The sequence below is a fragment of the Panthera uncia genome (genome assembly GCF_023721935.1).
Source record: "Panthera uncia isolate 11264 chromosome E2 unlocalized genomic scaffold, Puncia_PCG_1.0 HiC_scaffold_20, whole genome shotgun sequence".
NCBI classification, from domain to species: Eukaryota; Metazoa; Chordata; class Mammalia; order Carnivora; family Felidae; genus Panthera; species Panthera uncia.
The window spans coordinates 12,998,482-13,016,529 of record NW_026057589.1 but is presented as its reverse complement, the minus strand read 5'-3'; the positions used below and the strand labels follow the sequence as shown (position 1 = coordinate 13,016,529).

At 51.4% G+C, this 18,048-nt stretch overlaps 1 protein-coding gene across 1 annotated transcript in view; it reads right to left on the bottom strand.

Moving 5' to 3' along the window:
* The window catches only part of ST3GAL2 (ST3 beta-galactoside alpha-2,3-sialyltransferase 2), a 52,149-nt gene extending 36,410 nt beyond the window's left edge, over positions 1–15,739 (bottom strand). Inside the window, exon 1 of the mRNA XM_049622501.1 lies at positions 15,495–15,739. The gene's annotated coding sequence lies outside the window, so the exon portion shown is untranslated. The remainder of the gene's footprint in view (positions 1–15,494) is intronic.
* Between the last annotated feature and the right edge of the window lie 2,309 nt (positions 15,740–18,048).

The window sequence follows — 18,048 nt, the reverse complement described above, 5'->3', positions numbered from 1 at the left end:
GAGCCTCCCTGCTCTTCTCAGAAACAGGTATTAATCCAATGCTCCTCAACACTGGCTCCCAGAAACATACACACTCCCTCTACACTGGGGTGCAGGGAGTGGGTCTAAGAGAAGGTTTAGGAGAGAGTCTCTTTGCACTCCATCCCTCTTCCCAGGGGGAGCGAAAGGGAAGAACGTGGTTTCTCCAGGTAACGTTCAACCCTCTCTTCCCCAACACCTGCACCCGTGTGGCAGGGAATCAGCCAGTTTGAAAACATGACTCAGCATACCCAGACAGCTTCCTGAAACAATAATCCTAGGCAGGAGCCAGCAGACTGAGAAGGAAGCTCCAGAGGCTGGGGACAAAGGGCAAATGCTCCTAAAGGAGCTATAATTCAGGAAAAATGGTGGAGAGGGGCAGGGCATTTCCCTCTCTAACTCCCAACCAGTGCTCTTTCTCCCAGCCCTTGGAGAGCAAAACCAGAATTCCTGACCACTTTCTGGCCACTTTTTCCCTCACTTTGGGGAAAGGAACAGGATTGGCATTCCTGCTTTCTGCCATAGCCCTTTCTTGCCCCTTTCCAAGCCTGGACCACGGCAAGGGGTTCTGCGTGGGGTCTCCCATCCCTCCACCTGCAAGAAGGTTCAGGCCACTACACCCCAGAAGGGGATGATGGAGAAGGGGCTGAGCGAGGGCAGATACAAGTCTTGCCAGTGCACACCTAGAGAAAGAAGAAGCTATTCTTCTAGAAGTTTCCAGACCACAGTCTCTGTGGTTCAAACTCCATCTAGGCCGTGGCCCAGGCTGAGTTGAAGGACTTCACTTAAAACTCTAGCATCTACCCCCACATCCTCTCTGGGATGGGAGGATAGGGGAGAGAATGCCAGAAAAGAGGTCATAACCCAACTGCCAGTACTGTAGACCTGCAAAAAAGAGGCCCAGGAAGCAGGGTGACTGACTGCTCCCCTGGCAAGAAAGTCTGCACAACAGGTATGTACTGTCATCACATGGGCACAACCCACCAGGGTTCCAGGCCCTTGGCAAACCAGAGGGAAGCCACCAGTTCTTACTGGGTGGCATTATGGGATGGGCTTGGCCTAATGCTCCAATGCAGAGAACACGCTATGACCCCAAGAATGCTGACAGAACTTCTGGGACAGGTGGGTCCGGAAGCAATGCTCTCTGAGAGTGCATCAGCACCTGTTCTGGGATTCTCCCCTCTTCCAGCTCAGGGGCTGGAAGCCAGGAGCAGAATGCCCACTCAGTGAGGGCTCACATCATGCTTGAAGGTACAGGTGAGAGCAAGGCTCTGTCATCTGCCCCAGGGATGTGCCACACCTCTTCCACTGGGCTGGTAGGAACTCTAGGTTTTCAGTCCCCGTGGCCCAGCCAAGCTACCCAGGTGGAATGTCTGCCAGAGCCTCTGGGGCCATGAAGGTGACAGCCTGGGCTGCAGGCGTGGAAGCCTACTTTGCACTGGGCAAATTTCTCTAAAGGGCTCCAACCTTAGCAAGGTAGGACAGCAGGCTGTAACTGATGACAACCTCCCTTTTTCTATCCATCCTGCCCCCACATTCCCTTGTGAGGTGGTGGTTCTTTTGATTTTTTGTGTCTCCATCTGAACATTTGGTATGAAATGGGACAATCGTACATGCTGGCAGGCAGCAGTATGGAGTGTGGAGACCTGGCCCCTGGGCATCACTCATATGCCAGGCGGGACACAGAGGCAGTGCTGTAGGCTAGAAATGCAGCTTTATGACCAGGCCCACATCTACTTCCTGCATCAAGAATAGATGACTTCAGTGTTTTTTTGGTTCTTGTTTTTAAACCCAATCTATTCCTTAATCCACCCAAAAAACTCCCATTGACCAGGCCCACTTCTTATCAGTTTCTATTCTTGTAGCCCAGTGGGAGGAAGGAACCAGGCAGGGAGACTTGTACAGTTCCCGACAAGATCAGATGTTGGAGGACCGCCAGCCCTTCAATGGCAGCTGTAGGCTAAGCTGGGGCATAAGCAGTGTGTCAAGAGATGGGTCCTACTGCAAGGCTTACTTAAAATAAGACAGAACTCCTACAGGGTACAGTTATGTAGGTGCTAATCCCCTGGGACCTAAGGATGGAGCCAGCAAACCCTGGATAGAGAGGAGGGTGGGCCAGGCACTTGATCAGGAGGTAGTCTAGCTCTCTTGGAGGAGATCCATGGTAGTATGGGTCCTAAGGGCTGCCTTACACAGGAAGGCAGGTCAGAGCTAGGAAGCCGAGACTCTAGCAGAAGGGCATGCAGCGTTATGCTGGCCTGGAGATAGGTATCTCCTGCGGCGGAGTACTCTGAAAACCCTAAAAACAAACCAGTCGTCTGCACTTCTTGAGCCAGGCTGCTTTTATTCTCTATCTTTAGCTTTGTTTTGTTCTTCTTTTATATTTAGTAATGTCGTTTGGAAAGGTCAGCCTATGGCAGCTATGCTAATGGAAACCCAAAGAAGGTGTTTGTAGCCATGCTTGGACAGAAGATTAAAGGGAAATGATGTCCTCTCTCTCCCCTGGGAGTGGAGGTAGAGAGAAGTGGAGTAAAAGGATGGAGGAGCCCAGAGTTGGGCCCGTTGCTTGGTCACTGTGTCTTCTGGATGTTGCCTTTCCAATAGAGACCTTGGAAGTTCCACTTACAGGGCTTGAGTCTGTGCTCAGCCTGCTGCCAGAGACTTCCAGCACCAACTCCACAGGCAGCTTTGGGAAGCACCCCTACCCCGTCTCCCTGTTTTTCCCTGTGTCACTTCAGGAGGCAGAAAGCAAGTGGCCAGTAAACTGGAGAGCCCAGCTCTGGACTGCTCCATGCCCAACAATTGCTGTCATTTCTCCCTTGCTCTGCCTGAGCAATCTTCTTTACTGAGGAGTTGATACTATGCTGTGACTGACTCAGGCAGGGCCCCCGGGATACAGAACATCTCTAAGGTTGCTGGGTAATACACTTCATCACCTCTGGAAAGTAGCAATATCAGCTGGTACCTTGCACTGCCTCTGATGCTCACTCCCAGGTAAGTGGAGTCAGGGGTGTGGGAGCAAGGCGCCCTCCGCAGTCCTATTCTCCAGAAGTGACTCATCCCCCTGGATCTGGTTAAGATGATATCCATCATGATAAGCATTAATGATGTCAACTTCAGGGGATGTGGAAGGGAGGAATGCACAGATCAGGGTCCAATACAATGGTCCCCAGGGAGCAGTCTCTATTGTCTGGCTTATTATGTATTTTGTCGTTATACAAGGATGCACTAGTTTAAGAATGAAGCTATGCAAGGTTGATCCGGGGGCTATGAATAGGGGGTCCCAGGGCCTGCTTTCAAGCCCTTTGCCTTCTTTGGTGAGACTGGGGCATCCCCACCCCAACATGTGTCTATGAGTTAACATTTGACAGTGAACTCTGGACTAAATTCAGAGGACCTCAATTCCAGAACTGGCTCTGCTGTTAGACAGTTGTGTCTTTGGGCAGATCGTATCTCTCTGGGCCCCAGGTCCTCCATCTGTAAAATAAGCATGATAATGCCTGCCCTACTTGCCCATGATAGTCCCTGCCAAGATGAAATAAGCGAGGACCGTAAGCTGCGCGATATACTTGAGGTACCATGGAGTTTCAGCCTCACCGAGAGGGGAGAGGCAGGGACAAGAGTAGACACTGTGGCTAAGCCTAAGGGAACAAGGAGGTGTGAGCCAGGCTGGGTGACCACTTAGAACACGGCCCCAGGCAGAAACAGGCAGACAGGGGGCCTCCAGGAGGCGAGCATGAGGCGCAGACCAAGCACGCTAGTCAGTTTGGGCTGGCAGACAGTTCAGGAGGGAAGAACTAACTTGCTATCCTCAAATATATGAAGGGCAGGAGGAAAGATGTACGATAAGATGGTCAGAATGAAAGAGGAATTCAGTCCCAAACTCAGAAGAGCCCCACTGCACTCTCTGAGCCCTTAGGAGTTGGTGAGAATTGCCCTCAAGCTCCTCGGACCTCCAGCATTTTGTTAATATATCATTCACGCTTTCGAACTCCCCTGAAGCCCCTCATGGGGACAGCCTTCCCTCTCTGGATCAGAGACTCAGGGACGTGACCCACCCAAGGCAAGAAGCCTGTGCCAGAATGAACATAAAGGCTCCTGTAAGTTGGAGGCTCGAAGCCCAGAGCTCTTTCTACAACACGTTGTTGCTGGCTCTGCCAAGCTGGGTCAAATACCTATTCCCTCACAAACTGGAGGTAAAAGTCAAAACTGTGCTATTTATCTATCTCTTCCTGAAACTGGCACCACAGTCCTGGGTGTTCTCTTCCAACGGAGAAGACAGAGGGGCACAACTGTCCCCAGTAGGAAATAACCCAACATAATCCAGAAAGTACCACAGCCCTAGAGCTACATCCTTATCCAGGCCCCACCAGGAAACAAGACGGAGGATGGTGAACACCCAGGAAGCCACGAGGACAGACGAAGGCAGCACCAGGGCGGAAGCCTGAGAGTTGGGCCAATGCCTCCTGTTTACTGGGACCAGTTTGATGCAACAGTGAGGGTCTTCCTCTTGTCAACAGACCCCTGCGTAACACTATCCACCATGCAGATGGCCCTGGGCCACCACCAAGAAGGGACCTTTGGCCATAACCTGCCTGTGCCTGCTCTTTGACCTGCGGTCCAAGGGATGAATCACTCCTTGTGGCTAGGCAGTTGAAACAGTGAGAAAACACCTAAAAAAACCCCACTTCAACACTAGAAAGAGCCCCAGTCTACGTCAGATGAGCTGGGTTCTTTCACCTTTTTTTTTTTTTTAATTAAAAAAAATGTTTATTTATTTTTGAGAGAGACAGAGACAGAATGTGACTGGGTTAGGGACAGAGAGAGAGGGAGACACAGGATCCAAAGCAGGCTCCAGGCTCCGAGCTGTCAGCACAGAGCCTGATGCGGGGCTCAAACCCACGAGCTGAGAGATCATGACCTGAGCTGAAGTCAGACATGCAACTGACTGAGCCACCCAGGCACCCCTGGGTTCTTCCACCTTCTGATTTGAAGGCAGTGGGCAAATTTCTCAACTTCTACTTCCTGATCTACAAATGGAATGGTTCGATGATTTGAAATTCCATGCTACATTTTATTTTTTTATTATTTTTTAATGTTTATTTATTTTTGAGAGAGAGAGACAGAGCATGAGAGGGAAGGGTAGAAAGGGAGGGAGACACAGAATCCAAAGCAGGCTCCAGGCTCTGAGCTGTCAGCACAGAGCCCGACACGGGGAACTCACAAACCATGAGATCAGGACCTGAGCTGAAGTTGGACGCTTAACCGACTGAGCCACCCAGACGCCCCCCCCCCCATTCTACATTTTAGCATTTAGTTCTTAACAAGGAAAATTAATAAATGGCAATAAATCCTTATCAGTTTGTCCACAGTGGTGTTTCTGACATGTAAGTCAGGCATAGAACTACTGCAAGATCTCCCTGAGTCCAAATGCACACCGTGCACTGTCAGCTGCCTCAACATGTGGAGTCTCTGTGGTGGATGACAACCCTACTTTCCTTTGGGGAACCACCTCTCTTCAAATTTCCATTTCTCTGCCCTGTAACCCAGGCCTCGCCAACGAGAGCATGAAATGTATTCAGTCACCATAGCTGGGGTAGGGCCGGCCCTGCTGGCAGGCCAATGGGAACTGAGAGTGGCGTCATCACACACAGTGGTGGCACGGTCACACAGTGAGATGGATGTTGGTTGAGCCCCACCTCCCATCTTCCCTGCATGTGGCCAGCCACACCCTCCTCAGCTATGAGTCAACCTGAGGCTGGATGAGTTGGATTTTTGGCGTTTGTAATTGAAGAAGTCCAATGATACAATCTTGCACACATGTATAGCCAACTCCCATTTCATTTAAAGGAATTTTTAGAAAGCCACTTACTATATAACTTGCCATCTGACGCAGAAGGACTGCCCTGAACCTGTCCCTAAAATCCCGTCCCCGATAGGTCAATCCAGCTGAGAGGCCACACAAACAGAAATGGTCCTGGGATTCCCCAGCAGTGGCCCAGTTCTGGCCAGGACCCTAGTCCTTCTCCAGCCAGAGACACTGTCCAGATAAGCTGATGGTGAGGGAAGCTCTGACACGCATGGCCTTCCTGGATGGTCCGGAGTCAGCACTGTCTACTGCCAGAGTCCCTCAATCATATGGAAGACTCAGCAGGGGAGGGTGTCATGCCTTTTGCTGCCTGGAAAGGCCCTGAACCAACTGAATCAGGCAGGAGAAGAGAATATAGACCCTGGCTATGGGATACAATGGGAAGTCAGGACCCTCGATCCCATTCCTCGTCTGACAATGGATTTTGGGGGATCCCCTTCCAAACCTGTTTCTCAACCTGTTAAGAGTCACATCTGGCATTTCAAATGTTGCCAAACTTCCCCCTGAACTCTCGACCCATCTATTTCCTTCATTTCTGGATGTCACCCCTTGATGATATGCCTTAGAGGTGCCCCAAAATACCTCAAACTCAACCTGCCCCAAACCAAACTCATGTATGCTCTAAGCTCCCAAACCTGGTCCTCTTTCTGTGTTCCCAGTTTCTGGGAAAGGGACATCATCCATCCAACCCTGAAACCTAGAAGCCATCTGTGCCCCCCTTTCCTTCAATCTCCCTCAGTCAACCTCATACCAAGTCCACCTGATTTTTACCACCTAAATCTCTCATCTTTCTACTTTTCTATGTGTCTATCACAATCACACTATCCAGGGCACTGTCAACCTTCACCTACAGTAGCCCCCTGACTGTTAAAGCCCCAGACCTACTAGAAACCCTCCTATGCATTGTCCACAGGGGAGCCAAAATGATCTTCACAAATGCAAATCCCATCAGATCTCCATCTCTGAATCCTTCTAGCAAAAGAGCCAGGCCTTCCCAAACACCAGAGCTGGCTCGGTGAATGGCAAGGTAATCCTGAGACCAAAATGGACCAGGCAGATCCAGAAGATGATGCTTCGTCCAAAGCCCTGGCCCCACCTTAGGGTGGCTTCCCACCCTGGGGTCAGGCTCAGAATTGGCTCCGTCTTGCCAGGACTGACCCCTCCCCCAGTGCAAGCCTCATCTGACCACAGATGGAAACAGGAGCTGGCGGCCAGGCAGGGGAAACCCAGCTGGGCTGAAGCCAGAGACTGTATTTCAGGAAGGAAAGGAGATAGACCAAGAGCAGTGCCACAATAGACTGTCAGTATCTGTGGGGCCGGCTGAGAGAAGGCAGCTGTCGGGAGTATAAAACTCAAGGAGTCTATCTCTTCCCTCTTATCAGACTGACCCTTGGCAGCTTCACAGCCTGCGGAGAACAAACAGTCATTAACAACTCCGCCCACACTTCCTGCAAACACAATCCTTGTGTGACCAGCCAGTCCTACAAGAAAGCCTGTTCCTTCCTGCACCAGACCCCTCCATGGCCAGACGCCTCCATCCTGGCCCTCCTTCTTGGGCAATTATCCCAAAAACCTTATGCTCTGTCCAAACTGGTCTCCTCAAGATACCTAGTTGTGCCCTGCCCTTTCAGTTCAGCCCTTCGCATCCTGGCGAGTATGGGCTTTTCCTCACTGCCCTCCTCTCTCCTCTACTATGAAGCCCTCCCCGACCTCGTTCCAGACCTGCCCTGTATCCATGCCACTGATGTGCCCCTTCCTGTGATCAGCCTGTGATATCACCTCCCACCCTGGCTGTGGGGGGAAAAAAAGAAAAAAAAAAACAAAACCCTGGCTAGAGCAGAGCCCAGGGCATAAGAGGGTAGCATAAGAGAATTGGGAGCAGAAAGAAACAGGAACCTATAAACAGTCACTCTGGGGCCACTCTGGCCAGTATAGGAAGAGAGGAATGTGATGAGAGACCAGATGGGTTTTTCTGCCTGAATTCAGGACAGAATTAAAGTACAGGTTAGGAGGTGGGGATGAGAACAATAGGAGGCCTGAGGACAGATGTCCCGGCTCTAAGAGCCCAATTGTCGAGAGATGCCACAGCAGGCTGGCTGCTGTTTAGTCCATCCAAGCAGGTTAGAAGAAAAGTCAAACTGATTCCCATAAGGGTCTGGACCATATAGTGGCATCCTGGGTCCCCAGCATTACCTCCCCCCCAGAGGACATGGTATTCCTCTGTTGGGTCTACCAGATGGTTTGAGAGCAAGTCCTTGAGTAGGTCTTTAAATTCTGTATTTAGACTCTGAGGCCTCAGGAGAGGCAGGGACTTACCCAGGGTCACACAGCATCAAACCCCCTGTGGGTAGATAAGGCAGCAAGAACCCTGTATGTGTGCAACCAGACTGGGCCCTGGGCTGTGAAAATCATGGAGGGGGTCCCCTGACCAAACAAGCTGCTTCCCCTTTAGAAAAGCTAAGTCGGCCCTGCCCTGAAGCTCTGCCGTCCTCAGCCGGCTCAGGCCTCCATGTTGGCCTCACTGGCTGCCAACAGTGAAGGCCTGGCTGCTCCCTGTTTTGCACAGGATGAAGAGCATGGGAGGCGCACAGGTCCCGGGTGGGTAGAAATTACCAGGATACGTGGCTCGAGTGGAAGAAGACACCTTTCAAAATACCTCACCCAGGTTTGAAAGGAGGTGAGGTGTCTTCTGTGTTATGTACAAAAAATGCCACTTGAGAGATCAAAATTCACATTCATCCTACAAGTTTGTGCACTGCTGCTTTTAGGGTCAAGTGTGAATTACTCTTCAAGCACTGAGGAAGTGCCTTCATCAGGCAGCTGCCACTTTGGCCTTTGGCTGAACCTTCTTGATGTAAATTGTTTACTCCCCATTTCATAGCATCTTCCTGCCTAAGGAAGGCCTTGACTCCTCTCCACTAGAAGAACCCGAACAGCGCCCCCATTCCTCTCCTCTTCCCCTTCACTCTTTCCTGTGGTACCTAGGCTCTCTTCCTAAGCAATGCCAGAGGCCCCAAGAACCCAGAGGCTAAACAGGCATCAGTCCAGGGAAACACCAAGCCCTCTGGGACAGGACAGGACAGAGAGATGGCCAACCCCTGGAAAATCCCTCACGGCCTGCCAACCCCAGACTCACATGGCTCTCTAGAGAACCCAAGAGAGACAGGAACCAGGAGCAGCTCAAGGGCTCTCTCCCTTCTCCTGCCTTGCCGGCATAGCCTCAGTCCCTTTGGCTGCTGTTTTCTTTGCACAGCCAAAGGACTCAGCACAGGCCCACAGAGACTTTCATTTCCTCCTAACTCTGGTTCTAGTTCACCATTAGCATCAAAGGATTGGTATTTTGTCTTTAACTGAACTTGGGTGGCAATGAGGGTTGGAAGGAACTCCATTTATGGGTCAGGGGAGATTCAAAGTTCTCTTAATGTCCCTTTCAACCCAAAGAAAGCCTGCAAAGAAGGAAGGAGGGAATAGGGGAGGAGCTGTGGGGGCGACAGGAGAGAGGAGGGGGCATCTCCAGCCCATCCCCCAATTCCCCCACCTGTGTCTCTTCCTACAATCCACCTCTCACCCTCCCCTCTTCACTATTTCTCCACATTTCCTTTAGCCACACAAATAAATAACTTGTTGATTTTTCCTCACCAGAGCAGCTCCCCCTAGACCAATTAGCTATTTGCATTCATTACTGATTTTCTTCCTCAGAAGGCTACTGATCTGTTCAGGCTGGGAGGTTGTTGCCTACTGGTGGTGCTAGGACTTTGCAGCAGAAGGATTCCAGAAAGGGCAGAGCAGGATAAGGTCCCTAGGTCATGCCACAACACCCCAAGGTCCCCTGCCCTCTCTCAAGCCCTGCAAAGCTGCTCTTTCGGAAGCAGGAAGGGCCTCACCCATGAAATGCACAGAAGTGGGGCTACTTTTTGTGTCCCTCTGGTATGTTTCCTATCCTGATTCTACAGAAGAAGAGAAGGAGAGAAGAGAGACCCTAATGGGCAAAGACAATAATTCAGAAAGAGATGAAAAACAAAGGACTACAGGACAGAGAACAAAGCCCCTCAGGGCAGGAGACTCACTGGCTCTGGCTCCCCTCCCACCTCAGCAGCCCGTAAATGGCTTTCCCTCCCTGGGCTTCCTCTCTTGCAGAGTCACATTCCCCTTGAAGGAAAAAGCTGAGTTGAAAATGCTTTTAACACTCGATTCCAAAACTATTTGTTTTGTTTTAACACTACTATACACAAATAAAAATTTAGCACTGATATCAAAATTACAATTATATTTTTCTCTAAATTTTCCTTGTCCTTGGTTCACCTTATTGTACATGATACTATGCACATTTATAGATTGCAAAATATCATATATATTTGAATGCCAACAGCTGGAGCTGAGGGGAACAGTCCTCTTCACTCCAGAAAGATGACCTTCTCTCTGAGAATCTGTGGGGATAAAGTATCCTCTGGCATAGCTACTCCTGCCCCCCACCCCAGAGAAGACCCTGATCTCTCCTTCCTATTCCTGTAAGAAAAAATTTACCCAGTTGGCAGCTAGAAAGTTGGGGGGGCCCAAAGCCCAGCCTATGCCCTGGAGCCTTAGAGGAGACCTGCGATGGCAACATGAAGGCTCCACTGACAATATGCTGTAATTACAATAATGATTTATAAATCAGCACCAAGAAATCCTCTAGAATGGCTGGTTACAGACACACACAGGCATCCCTGGTGAGCACAGGACAATAGGAGGAAAAGCCTGCTCTCCCCAGATAACAAGTTCAGACCCTCCCCTTCAGAAATGTCACTCGGAGATGTCTGCCCTAATAGCAAGGACTTACTGTTAACAAGCACCCTGAGAAGAAAAGAAGCAAAACCTGAAAACCCAGGTCCCCAGAGATGTGAGCTAGGCCCTTGAGTTAGTAAGGGCTCAGGTGTGTGAAACATGGGGCAGGGAACTGAGAGTAGGAAAGGGGAAGGAAGGAGAAGCCCATACTGGGCTCATGTACGCAGAGAGAAGAGACCCAGGCGTGCTCAGCCTGCGCCATGGAGCCCCAGCTGCTTTCAGGAGGTGCAGGGCTTCTGTGGCTTTAGGGCCCCACCTCCTCAGGGCTGAGGCCCCAAATTTCAGGAAACGTTGAATCAGGATCAATGAGCTCACCAGGGTTCCAGACATGCCATCAGCATCCTCTGTGCAGCTCCTCCAAAGTAAGGCCACATCATCTTCTCCTGCAAACTCTTCCTCCTCCTGACCTGTGTCTGCTAAAGGGACCGACCTCATCACCCAGGTACTGAAATGTCCAACCCCAGCCAATCAAGTGGCTGTTCCACAAGATGAGATCTACTTTCACAATCTCTCTAGAATCAGTCTCTTCTTTTCCATTCCTACTGCCAAATTCCAGCTTTCATTATATCTCACCTGGACCCTATCTACTTAGTTTTCCATTTCCTCCCTCCCTTCTTTTCTTGTCCCCTTATGACCCACTATATCCTGCTGCCAGTCTGCCCCTTGCCTGCTCAGACACTTGTCAGAACTAAGTGTGCCATGTGCTACCTGCCAATCCAGGTCCTCATCTAGTGGCTTTCTGGACTGATCTCCTGTAGTGTCCATTTCCTCTTCTTCTGGGGACTTTAACTTTTGGACACAGTCTGGGTGTGGGGGGGTGGGCGGGATTGCCTACCATGCCACCAGCCCTCCCTGCCAGGCTGGGCCAACCAGCCATTTCCTCCCTGGGATGTGAATCCCAAATTGTGGTGACAAAATTACTGAGTACGGCTGCAGCAGATTTATCCTGGCAACAGTGGTACCTTGAAGTCAGCTGGCCTTTGGTTCCTGCTGTACCACTCTGAGACCCTGGAGGGGACATGGGTGTCGAGTCATCTCTGATTCCAGGAGTCCCTACAATCTTCTAAGGAAGTCCTTTCCTGCCAAAGTCAGCCAAGTTGTTGCTTGTAACCAAACAGGATTTTCTTAGTGCTTTTTGACATACCTTTCCTATGTTCCAGCCAAATGGGAAAACTCCCTATATATAAGTGCCATTACAGCCTCCCTCTGGACCTGTTGGCCTGCACACCTCTCCATCCCCCAGTCAATGCTGGAGTTCTACTTGCCTGCTCAGGGCCCATCTTCTGAACCTTCTACAGGGATGGCTTCTGCTTCCTGTAAACCAACAAGCCACTAGCTGCTCCTTCTGCCTTCAACTGTAGACGACACTGGTGTATTTGGCTTAGCCCCTTCGAGAGGACAGTGACTTACTTGGTCCTTATCTCCTCCACAACACCCAGAATGGTTTTAGTTTCAGTAAAATTCACCAGACTCTGGGGGCAGATAACCCAAAGGACAATTAGAGGCTTACTGGGCAAAGCAGACAGCGAGTGACAAAGAATGTAGGGTGTGCCATCAGAAAGACCTGAGTTTGAATTCCAGATCCTCCACTTAAGAGATGTTTGAGTTTGGGCAAGTCTGGTAAGTTCCACAAGTCTCAGTTCTTCATCTACAAGGTAGTTACCATGATGCCAAACTTGCAATGTTGCTGTGAACATTTGACATGTGAGAGTATCTAGCACCATGCCTGGCTAGTAGCTAAGCACACAGGAAACTCCAGCCATTATTCCAGCTATTACTAGCTGGTTTAGTGAAGCTCTATCAGAGGGCTGGAGTCGGGAGTCCTAGGGTTTGTTGGGTGACCCACAGTGCACCTCTCTGTTCCACTGTAACCTCACTTGGATCTGGATTGGCCCCATAAACCTCCTGAAAAACAACAGGAGGAAAATGCTTCACAAAGTAAAATCATAATGTAAGGGATTCCTCTTTTCCAAATTTCAGAGATTCCCAGGTGTCCTGTCAAGTGCATGGCCATGACAGGACTCCAACTGGCAGATACTCCAAGCTGCTCAGTCTGAGAGGCAGAGTCAGGGAAAATGACGGTGTGGTTCAGCGTCTGCTTTCTCATGTGCACACAGCCGTCCCTTTTCCAAAGCCTCGGTTCCTAAATGTCCTGCTTTTGTAGGGCCTTCCTTCAAATAACCATGGGGTGGTGTCTGCTCCGTGGTTACAGCAGGACTGGGAGCCCAGGCACCACAAGTCACCCTACCATTAACCTAGCCAACACTAGGCAGTAGGAGAACGAAAGGAAAGGCTAACCCAGTGCAGCAGCCAGAACAAACCTGGGTTGGGAAGCAAGGTGGAATGAAGTGCCTCTTAAGACTTGCATCTGCCTGTATTAATCTCCCAAGCAACTGTAATAGCCCAAACCAGTGATTCTCAAAGCGTTATCCCTAAGGAGCTGAGCAGAAATGCAAATTCTAGGCCCCACCCAGAATGACTGAATCAGAAAACTCTGGGAGTGGGGCCCAGCAATCTGCGCCTTAAACAGCTCTCTAGGGGGTTCTGATGCCTGCTCCACCATGAGGAATCTTGCCTTAAACCTTTAACCACAAGACCCTCCGCTTTAACTCAAACATTTGCTGAACATACATTTGAAGACCTTGCACAGTCTAATGGGGGCCCAAATCAAATACACAAGGCAGGATGTGGCATAAAAGAAGTCAAAGGAATCACTTTCCACTCCTCTTCCCAGACTCCTACCCTTCAGACCTTCTCTTGCCATGACTGGGGAAAAGAGAACACAAGTTTTGGAAACCCATCCCCAATGCTGCTATTTCAGACACCTCAATCACAGGTAGCTTTCTTAAGAAGAGTAATCCTCACCCTGAGGCATATCTCAGGTCCAGAAGCTTGGCATGTGGGGAAATGCTCCCACAAAGCCACGACCAGTGGTTCTTAGGGGCTTGGAAATTGGCCCCATTGTGGGGTTTGGGCTCCGAAAGTTCCTAGAGGGCCATGAACAAGCCACAGCACATCACAATGCATTCCTGGGCAGGGCCACTCACACAGGCCTCTGGCAAGCTTGCACACGAGTGTACAGATGCAGACATAAACACACACACACACACACACACACACACACACACAGAGTTGGCCCCTTGGTCTCCCTTCCTCTAATCTCAAGTTACAAGGTTAAAGGCTTCCTATTCACAGCCAAAGGGGAGGGATTAAAGGGGGGTGCTGGAGCATCGAACCATCTGGTTCAGATAAAGATTGCTCATTCAGGACCCCAGCAAAGTCCCAGAGCCTCCTGAGCCTTCCTGATGGCTCAAAGACTTTCCTCCCTCCCCCTATTTCCCACAGAGAAACCAAGGACTGGGCTGTAAAGGGGTGATCCAAAGGCAAATTTGCCAAAGGAAGACTAGAAAACAAAAAACTAAATTAGGCATGTCTGTGCCACCTCTCTGAGCCCTAGTTCCCTCTTCCCTTCAGATCCTGAACACCACGACTAAACTTGAGATCACCGCCTACAGACACTGCCTTCCTCCACAAAGAGCTCAGGGCACCTAGCAGGCATCCTTCCTTGAACCAGCAACCCCCTCCAAAGTTAGCAGCAGATTCAAGATAAGTTTTAGGGGTGTGGTCTCCCGGATTCCTCTTATGCCACCAAGGTAAGAGGTTTCCTCCATCTCAGAGGGACTTCAGAGCCCACCAGGCATAATAAGAGGGAGGGATGATCCACCAGCTTCTAGACAAAGCTGGGAGTGTGAGTTACTGGCTAGAAATGACTGTTTCCCAGAGACCCCAGAATGCCCTGAACCCCCCTCAGTGGCTTTGGCTGGAAGAGGCTGCCAGTCCTTTTCTGCCACCCCCCCCCCAATACCTTAGACTCTGTTCTTCAGTGCTTTACGCAGCTGTAAAGCAAGAGGCAAGATGGGAGATGGATGCAGTTGGCAAGAAATAGAAATTGAAAGGCTAACTTGAAAAAACAAGCCATTGGGTGGGTGACTGTCTACAAGCAGAGAGGGCCCAAAGTGGGATTTGGAAAGGAGAAGGGGGTTAACAGAAGTGGTAGAAAGCTAAAGGGTAACCTAAAGTGAGCTTAGCCCAGAGCTGCAGCAGGGGGCTGGGAAGTTTGGTCCAGTTACAGAGGAATGGCTGGAGGAAAAAAAAAAATGACTTCCATTCCAAGGCATGGGCTAGGGCCAGCCCCCGAAAGGGCTGGAGCATGGTCTTGGCCAAGTTCCTGGTTTATGTCATGCCTCAGTTTCTCCAAAGTGGGAAGGAGGTCAGCTGTTAGATCTTATCGGAGAGAACTGGGCCATTGGGGGTGGCTAGGGGGCAGTGCCAAGTAGGGGAAAGAGGAGAGAGGTGCTGATGATGCAAAGACAGCCTGTGGCTAAGAGGTGCGGGGCAGGGGTCTCCAGGTAGCGCAGAGGCCCGGAGCGCGCGGGGGGTTGGGGGTACGAAGTAGCCAATGGACAGTAAGTCAGGACTGGGGCAGGGAGCGCTTCCCAGAGCTGGGGCTGGGGGCTGCCACCATGGAGTGGAACAGTCGCGCCTCAAAGGCTGGGAGCGGCTTGAGGTGCAGAAGCAGAAGGCGGGGATGGGGATTGAGGCCAAGACAAGCGGACCCCCGTCCCCATGGGGGAACCCAGAGCTGCGACCCCGGGGAAGTTGCCGGGGTGGACCGGGCCGGTCTGGGCCGCTGGGCCAAGCCAGCTGCCCGCGCGGAAGGGGTTCGGGCAGCAAGGGGCCCGGGGCGCCCCGCATCCCGCCCGCCCTCATCCCGCCCGCGCACCTCAATCAGCGCCGGGCGCAGCGCGGGCCATGCTCGCCGCTCCTGCCGCCGCCTCCGCCCGTGCAGAAAGCCGCCGCCGCTGGCGGCGTCCGGACCCGTTAGCTCCGCGGCTCCCTCGTCTGTCCGCAGCGGGCCAGTCCCGCCCTTGCCGGCTCTGCCCTCCCGGAGCGAGCCGCCGCCGCCGCCTCAGTCCGGCCCCTCCCCCCACCCCAGCCCGGCTTGAAGGGAAGGGTGGGGGAAGGGGGCAGCTGCCCCCTCCCCACTCACATCCTCCCCGTCTCTCCCCTCCCTCCTCCACCCGCACGCGCGTGGGCATGCTGGGATATGGAGTGCAGCCGGCGCTGAGCCGCTAAGGGTGCTCCACATCCAGGACTACAGCTCCCAGAAGATAGCGTGCGAGCCCTAGGGATTGTGGGCTTTGTAGTTCGACTGGAACCCGGAGGGGGGGCGTCTACCGCGTAGGAGGTGGGGTCAGGGGGGGATGGGAAATCTCCATTCCCATAAGGCTGGGCTCCCCGCGTTTGAGACGGAGGATGTGGGGGTCTGCGGTGCCTCGCGCCTAGGTTGAATACCTGGATCCCCAGGGAGGCGCCAACTGTAGCCCAGGATGCCTCTCAGACGCGGCTGTGGCCAGCTGCGGCCGAGCCCGGCTGAAGGGGAAGCCTCCAGGCCCCCGAACAGCGCCTCGGGTACCGTTCCCACTCGCGCTCCCAAAGAGCTATGACCTGAGACCAGCTTGGCTTCGTGCCCGGGCTCTGCAAACCGGAGCTGCTGTGGGGCCTCTGCGCCCAGGCCGGAGGAGAAGGGACTCCAGGAGCTGCGTGGGCGTGGGGTTTTCCCCACCCGGGAAAAGGGAGCCGAGTGACTGTGGGTTTCGCGGAGCGCTCGCACGCTGGGGCACCTCATCCCAGTCGTACTCTTTTTTGTCAGATGCTCTTAGCTCCCTACTGTTTAGGGTAAGGTGCGCACATTTTAAAGATTTTTTTCCATGTCTTCTCTTATCAAGTCTTTTCCCCAACTTCCAAACCTAACTCAGATCCGTCCTGAAGCTCCAGGTCGACTGCAGTTTCGCCTCCTCTGGCAGAGCAGAAGGCTGTAGGTCAGTGGTTCTCAAACTTTGGCATGTATTAGATTCTCCCGAGAGCTTGTTCACATACAAGGGGCTCCCACTCGCAGTTTGTTTCATTAACTCTAGGGTGGACCTGGGAATTTGTATTTCTAAGAACGTCCCAGGTGATGTTGATGTTGCTGTTCTGGGGAACCACTTTGAGAACCGCTACTGTTGTTGTTTGTTCGCTAGACTTCTGGCATTGTCTTTCAAGGATGGGCCTGCTGTGGAATATTGGCCTCTGAAGAGCCAGACCATAGGAAGGCAGGGTCCTAGTGCAGTTTAACATAGTAATCCTCTTTTCAATTGTAAGAAATAAACAAACCAATTCATCTAGTAAAGAAAAATACAGTGTGGGCCATCTGACTGCAAGGTGTTCCAGACCTTAGCCCTTCTCGTTTGCTCTAAAGCTGGGAAGGTTTTCAGTTGCCAAAGTGGCAGCTGAGGTGCACCTGGTGCTACCTCCCCCTCCCGCTCCCCCATGGATGTAAGCCAAGGGGCGTGATCTCAATCCCAGAGGACACTCTAGAATCCATGGCCTCTGGGTGGGCTATGACCTAAAACAGGCCCCGAGAGTGAGAGGTGGGGAGGTGGGTTCCTGACCCATCAAGTAGACTCTCCTTACCACCTGCTGTCCTGCGGTTCTGGGAACTACAAAACTCAGGAGACAGAACTTGATGTCCATCACCTTCAGACATGATCCTAGACTCTTCCAGCTGTTAGGTGACAATGATTTGCTGCTTGACCAAACTTTGGCCAGACTAGTCTGAGCTCTCTTTTCCGTTAGGCCTCAACCTTGGCCTATAAAAACTACACTCTCAACACAAATTATTTCATCCATCCTCCTTCCCCCACGTTAAAGACTTAAACACAATAATGGTTTCGAACAGCTCAAAGCCACATCCCTAGGAGGACCCTAGCCCCTTTAAAGTACCTGTCAGAGAAAGCTTAAGGCTACCGAAAGAATTTCCTGTTTTTGCTAGCCAATCCCTGATGATAGGTGACTACTCCTACTTAAGCATTTACTAAAAAGGGCTTGCAACTGTGATTTCTTCCTCTGTCCCTTTGAGATGTATATGTATCTCCTAGAGCTCTGGTGTGCCTTTCCCAAAGACCTGAAAGCCATTCCTTTGAAATGTAATCATCAGGAAGGATAAGGCCTCTGTCTCCCAGTCTCTGTGGGAGGATAGAATCCTAACTTCGATAATTGTCAGCTAACAGGCACAGCTGGCCTAAGCATTTACACTGACCAACCCTTTGTAATTTTTCACTTCCCTGATTCTACTGAGCCCCTGCTCACCTCCCTCTATACCCCCTCATTCTCTCTTTAAAATACCCTGTCACCTCTACAAATCCAAAGTGAGTTCAGTTCACACTGGGCCTTCTTCCTTATTGCAGTAGTATATTCTTGGTTGAAATCTGTCCTTACCACTTTAACTAGTGTCT